We start from the raw sequence: 7,141 nt of genomic DNA, 5'->3' as shown, positions 1-7,141 counted from the left end.
TTTGTTTCCATCTTACTCTAGGAAAGATTTAAGGAGACCTAGAGAAAATAACTAAGTGAATAAAGAAGTGAAAACTAGGAACAAGTTAGCAGAATGTCAGTGCCAAGAAAAACACTCAGATGCAAGTTGTGAAGCCCCACAGGAAGGCTCTGAGGGATGCCTAACTTGGCCTGGAGGCCCAGGAGGCACAGCGAAGAGAGAAGCATGACATGTTATAGTCTGTTGGGGGTAGGATGTTATATTTGCTCAGAGGAGGGCCTAGACCTTGACAACCGCTCACTTCCTGTGGCCCTTACTAGAAGTCGGACATGGTTGGTTTCTGGGTCACCTCTGTAATCTTCACAAACCTTCCCAGTTAGATTGAGAGTCTTTCCCTTTGTGCAAATTAGGAGGCTGAGCTTCAGTGTATTTAACAAAGCCCCACAAGGAGTCCTGGAGGATGGCAGGTTCTCTGCTCTGAGATATTTTCCTAATTTAGTGGGCGGGGGTGGAGAATTTGAGGAGGACCTCCTGGAAGTGGTGAATGGGAGCTGTACTCAATCTTTCCACCAGGGGGCGACATAAGCCTTTCAGGCTGGTCTGCCCAGCACTCCACTCTGCCTTAGGCCTGGTGCACTTGGAAGAGGAGGAATCTTCAGATTTAGTTTGTTTCCTTATAGAAATTCCTGCTGAGTAGCAGCTTGTCCCTTGTTGCTCTCAGGGTATGGCCAGAAATGCCTTCTGAAATCCCAGTTCATTCTAATTTCTCGGGCTCCCCTCACTTTTAAGCCTCAGAGCACATGGGTGTGTTGCAAACAGACGAGGCAAATGCTTCCCGGTGTGGTGTCAGCTTCTTCCCCTCTCTCTGTGTCTGTTCATGTCTTGCAGCACGTGGGAGCCGAGGGAAGGGGGGTGGCAGAGGATTCTGCAGTCCTTGGCCCTCAGGTGCCGTCGGTAATCCCCCCGCCATAGAACCTCCGGTGTGTGCAGGCCCTCCCTGCCTCATCCCACAGCCCACTGGCAGGGGCCTCAACATTGGCTTATATCTGGATCCTTTCCAGAGCTTTTAAAGACACCCGTGTGTGGGTCTTACCCCAATCCATTATTATTTAACTGGCTTGGGTTGTAGCCTGGATATGGGGAATTTGAAGGGTTGCCAGTGCAGGAGACTTGGGTTCGATCCCTGGGTTGGGAAGATCCCCTGGAGGAGGACATGGCAACCGACTCCAGTACTCTTGCCTGGAAAATCCCATGGACAGAGGAGCCTGGCAGGCTATGTTCCATGGGATCTCAGAGATCTTGTTAGTGACCAAACACCACCAGCAGCATCCATCAGCCCGTGACTGTCAGGCAGTGATGGGGAGCTGCTGGGGGGCTGCCTGTTCGGCTCACATCCGCTCAGGGCCCGTCTGAGGAGTGGTTGCTGCTCCGAGGCTCAAGAAGCCTGCAGTGGCTGAATCCTGGGTGGGCAGTTGCTCGGGTGGGCTGTGCCTAAGGAAGGCGCTGCCGCCCCTCTTCCGCCTTCCAGCCCAAGGGTATGGCCCCATATTCTTTCACCTAAGACAGCTTGGGCAGATCTTCGGGCTCCACTCCCCTCCTGGCACCTGCTGGCAGGTTTTTTTTTTTTTGCATGCAGTTTAAACTTACGAGTTGTTTATTTCTGGAATTTTCCATTTAATGTTTTTAGACTGAGGTTGAACAGAGTTAATTGAAACCATGGAAGGTGGAACTGTGGATAAAGGGGGGACTTCTGTATAGAATTTTCGTAGTTCTGTGACTCATACCAGCCAACCTGGACAGAAGTGCCAGTATCCTGGGCACTCCATTGCAACTGGCATCTGAGGTGGGGAGCAGGCCTGTAAGATGGGGCCCTTAACCTGTGGGGTCCAACGTTAAATCTGGAAGTTAGTGTCAGAATTGAACTGAAATGTTGGACACCCAGTTTGTGTCAGAGAATTGGGAAATAAATATTCATTCATTCATGATGCTCAGCACTTTGCTCAGGCTTTCAGTTTGGGATTCTGAGTCCTCCACCCCTTTCCAAAATTAGCCTTTATCATGATCAGCCAAAATCTGTAATAGTGTTAGATAACGAACTTTAAAAAATATATATATCTTTGGCCGCACCAGGTCTTAGTTGCAGCACACAGGATCTTTGATCTTTAATTGTGGCATGTGGGATCCAGTTTCCTGACCAGGGATCAAACCCGGCCCCCGGCATTGGGAGCACAGAGTCTTAGCCGCTGGACCACCAGGGAAGTCCCAGATATCAAACTTTTATATGGTAAAAAACTTGACTTGGTCACTTCTCTGCTCTGCTGAGAGTTTCTCACACCAGGGCCTGTGCAAGGATGGGGCAGCAGGCTGGGGAGTTGGGACCGCCATAAGAACAGAGAGTAATCATTGCTAACCCTCAGACCTCTCTCCATGTGGTTGTGAACTTCTCAAGAGAAAATCCTGAACGCTCCTTGATGTTGTCTGAGTTCTTGCTGCAGTATGCCTGGGTGGGCACACAGTCAGTGTCTAGGAAACCATTTCTTCCCCTCCTTCACCACTGTGGCAGGGAGCAGCCTCTTTCAGGGAGCTCAGCGCAGAGGCCTTGGGAGACCCTTGGCAGGCAGCCCCCAAAGCAGAATTCCAGAATGGGAAACCATGGCCACCTTCTTGAACAAAAAAACCTTGAAACAAATTTTCTGAGATCATCTGTTTGGAGGCAACAGCCGTTAACTAAAGATGTAGGAGGCCTGGGATATTCACTTAAGGGAGGAAAAAAAGGTCAACCCTAGTATTGCACCCTTTTAACATAAAAAGTCAATTTATGGACTTTCCTGGGGATCCAGTGACTAAGACTCCGTGCTCTCAATGCAGGGGGCCTGGGTGTGATCACTCATGGAGGAACTAGATTCCACATGCTGCAGTAAAGACAGGGTGCAGCTAAAAATAAATAAATAAAAATTTAAAAGTCAGTAGTTACAAGAGATGTCATGGGGCAGTGATAGGGCCAAGCAAGTGGGATAGATCCCAAGACTACACATTCAGAGGGCGGAGAGCTCCTGCGGACAGGGTGGAAGTAGTGTCAGAGTCCTTCTGGACTGGGGAGGACTGGAGTGGTGTCCGAGTCCTTCTGGACTAGGGGAGGACTGGAGCGGTGTCAGAGTCCTTCCTGGACGGGGAGGACTGGAGCGGTGTCGGAGTCCTTCCTGGACTGGGGGGGACTGGATCAGTGTCAGAGTCCTTACTGGACTAGGGGAGGACTGGATCAGTGTCGGAGTCCTCCTAGGACGGGGAGGATTGGAGTGGTGTTAGAGTCCTTCCTGGACTAGGGAGGACTAGAGTGGTGTCAGAGTCCTTTCTGGACTAGGGGAGGACTGCAGTAGTGTTGGAGTCCTTCCTGAACGGGGGGGACTGTAGTGAGGTATAGGGGATGGATTAGTGGGGCTGGAGGGTGGTACTGAGTGATGTCCTCGAAGGACATCCCTCCTTGGGGAGAGGAGCTGGTTTGAAGGGAGGAGTGTGAGCTCAGTTCTCACCTGGCGGGGTTTTAGAGCAGCCTGTGGAAAGAGTGGGAAAGTACTGGGTAGAAAGCTGGAGTGGGGGTTGAAGAAGGCCTTGCTGTGAACTTGGATGTAAGCTTCCCAACTCCCAGCCTGAAGCCAGAGCAGTGGGAGAGACCCCGAGCATACCCTGAACTCTGTGGACTCAGGACAGAGAAGGGGCAGGGGGCGGGGGTGCTCCCTTCACCAGGAGGCCTTGGTTTGAAGCCTCCTCTTTGGGGTAGGTGTGCAGGAGTGGGGCTGTGCTGGGACTCTGGGTGGCCAGTTTCTCAGGAGCACCCGTGTCTGGACTCCTCAGGCATGGAGCACCCACCAAATGGGCACAGGTTCAGGGGAGGAGGCTGGCTCTGCCACATACCCCGAGAGCTCCCCACAGCCTGTCTGATGACGTGTTCATGGGACCTGGTGAAGCTATGAGTCTCATGTATGGTGTGAAAGAGCTCATCTCTCCTGGGAGGACCTGGTCACCAAGGAGATGCAGCTGATGGGATGGGGGTGGGGGTATGTGGTGGGATGGTGTTTGTGATGGGCATGGCAGACATGGCTTAGAATCTTGATTTTACCACTTCTTAGCAAGACAGCCACAGGCTTAATTGACCAAACCTGTTTCCTCATCTGTGCGATGGGAACAATAATAACAACTCATCGTGGTGGCTAATGTGCCCATATTTGAGATCTTGGCAGTCAATGGAAGTGATTTGTTAAGAGGCAGAAAAGTTTAAGTGATTGTAATCAAGCAAGCCTGGGTTGGCAGCCCAGCTTTGTTCCTTATTAACTTTGTCACTTCAAGCAAGTCATATCACTATCCCAAGACTGCTGTCTTTTTTAATAAACTATTTTCAATTAGTTATTTATTTGGCTGTGCCAGCTCTTAGTTGCAGCACACAGGACCTTCAGTCTTTAGTTGCAGTGTGTGAACTGTTACTTGCACAGCATGTGGGATCTAGTTCCCTGAGCAGGGATGGAACCTGGGCCCCCTGCATTGGGAGTACAGAGTCTTAGCCACTGGACCACCAGGGAAGTCCCAGACTCTGATCTCTTAGGGATAAAGTGCGCCCCTCTGGAAGCCAGTGAACAATGCAGTTTATATGAAAAGCATTTCTGCCCAGCCTAGGACATAAGATGTAGCTGAAGTTTTTGTTGTTGTTGTTAATCAGCATAAGACCTAGGTCTGCTCCCTTCTCACTCAGCTGATAAGCTTGTCAGTCAAGGACCCAATATCCCTAAAGAAAGTGCAGCAGGCATTCACCAGGTAGACTTTGTGAACAGGTATGATGTCATGGATATAATATTGCATTTGGCATCAGAAGATCTGAATTCAAATCCCTGCCTTATTACTTTTAAAAAATATTTATTTTTATTCATTTATATGTTTGGCTGCATCAGGGATTGAACCTGGACCACCAGGGAAGTCCCCGCACTTTTTTACTTATTATCACTTGCTTTCCTGGTGGCTCAGGTGGTAAAGAATCTGCCTGCAATGCAGGAGACCCAGGTTCAATTCCTGGGTTGGGAAGATCCCATGGAGAAAGGAATGGCAACCTACTCCAGTATTCTTGACTGGAGAATCCCATGGACAGAGAAGCCTGATGGGCTACAAGCCATGGGGTCGCAGAGAGTCAGACACAACTGAGCGACTAATCACACCACACCCATCACTTGCTTATGCTCTCTTTCTCTCAGCCTCAGTGTCCTTGTGTGTCAAATGGGGATGGTAATAATGACCTACTACTTAGAACTGTGGTGAGGACAAAATGATCAATCATGTGGATCAATGAGGATGCTCTGGGCTGCAAGCACCAGCAACTCCAACTCCGAGTAGCTTAAAGGACTGCTGGAGCTGGAGTGGGCTGCAGGGTTTATCGATTCAGGGCTCAGTGATGTCATCCAGGGCAGGCTTGGGACTGCCTAGGTTCCCCAAGAACAGCAGAACTCTGGGGAGAGGATGTACGAGAGGTGGGAGTGATGGTTGAAAGGTTAGACTGGAATTGTCACCTGCTGAAGTTGATGGATTCATTCATTCAGTAAGTACTCATTGGGCACCCACTAGGTGCCCAGTCATGGAGCTGGGCCTTGGAATACAGATGTGATTCATGAGGTCCCACCTGCATTAGTTTCAAATAGTGTGTCACCACAAAACACAGGGGCTTAGAGACTTTCCCGGTGGTCTAGTGGCTAAGACTCTGTGGTCCCAATAAAGGGAGCCCCAGGTTTGATCCCTGGTCAGAGAGCTAGATCCCACATCTAGTTCTGAAGATCCTGCATGCCACAACTAAGACCTGGCGCAGCCAAATAAATACATAAAGATTTAAACATGAACAGACAACACTGCTGTATTCAAAATGTATAACCATCAAGGAACTTTTGTATAGCACGTGGAACTCAGTGTTACGTGCCAGCCTGGATGGGAGACGGGTTGGGGGAGAATGGATACATGTACATGTATGGCTGAGTCCCTTTGCTCTTCATGTGAAGCTAACACAACCTTGTTAATCGGCTATACTCCAATACAAATTAAAAAGCTTAAAGTTTGAAAAAAAAAAAATGAACAAACAAAAAATCCTAGGGACTTAACAACACTCAGTAGTTTTATCTCACCATTTCTAAAGACTAGGACAGGCCATGGTTGGGATGCTCCGTGATGTCTGAGGCTTCAGCTGGCAGGTTCCAGGGTGGGGGAGGGAATCATCCAAAGATTCACTTGCGGGTCTGGTACTTGGTGTCCGCTGAACTCCTTGGCTGAGGCTGTCCACTAGAACGCCTTCTCGGGGCCTCTCCATGCGGCCAGGGCTTCCTCACAGCGTGGTGGCTGGGTTCCAAGATTGAGCAGCCCAAGGGAAAGACCCTGGTGGGAGCTGTACTTACTTATGACCGAGCCTCAGAAGTCCCACGCCGTCAGTTCTTCCATGCTCCTTCGGCAGTGGTAGGCACAAGCCCCCACTACCTCTCAGGGGAAGAAGTGTTGGTCACAGTGTTAAGAAGAACAGGTAGGATGGGGTCAAGCCCTACGCGTGGCCATCTTCGGATAGTACAGTCTGCCATGTTGTTTTGTTGTTGGTTAGTTGCTCAGTCGTGTCTGACTCTTTGCGACCCCATGGGCTGTAGCCCGCCAGGCTCCATGACAGGATTCTCCAGGCAAGAATAATGGAGTGGGTTGCCATTTCCTTCTCCAGGGGATCTTCCTGACCCAGGGATCAAACCTGCGTCTCCTGCTCGGCAGGCGAATTCTTTACCACTGAGCCACCTACTACTCCCATAGTCTGCCAAACTCCTCTGCAATAACATGCACATCTAACTCACAACAATAAAATACACAAAGTCTATCACCACAGGCACCAGGTAGTGTCTGCTCGCCTGAGACACGGGAGGAGGCCTTGGAACTGAATCTCAGCTGAATGACTCGACTAGATGTGGCCTGGGAGGAAGGTCTCAGCAGAAGGAATAGTGTGAAAGGATTATATCCTGAAAAGAGCACGAGGACCTCTGTGACTGGGGCTCAGGCCTGAGGTTGAGGGTTTGCTGGAGCCGGACGTGGTACCAGAGAACAGGCTCCTGACTCTGCCCTCCTTCATACCCTGCCTCTCAGCACACAGTACACGCTTAATAAA

At 50.1% G+C, this 7,141-nt stretch overlaps 1 non-coding gene across 1 annotated transcript; it reads right to left on the bottom strand.

The window, feature by feature from the left end:
- Positions 1-4,480: 4,480 nt before the first annotated feature.
- TRNAG-CCC lies at positions 4,481-4,553 on the bottom strand. Its single transcript has one exon. It is a non-coding gene; the product is annotated as a tRNA-Gly (tRNA).
- Between the last annotated feature and the right edge of the window lie 2,588 nt (positions 4,554-7,141).

Source organism: Cervus elaphus, chromosome 5, assembly GCF_910594005.1.
Source record: "Cervus elaphus chromosome 5, mCerEla1.1, whole genome shotgun sequence".
NCBI classification, from domain to species: domain Eukaryota; kingdom Metazoa; phylum Chordata; class Mammalia; order Artiodactyla; family Cervidae; genus Cervus; species Cervus elaphus.
The sequence above is the reverse complement of the archived record's forward strand: the minus strand, read 5'-3'. Positions and strand labels throughout refer to the sequence as shown.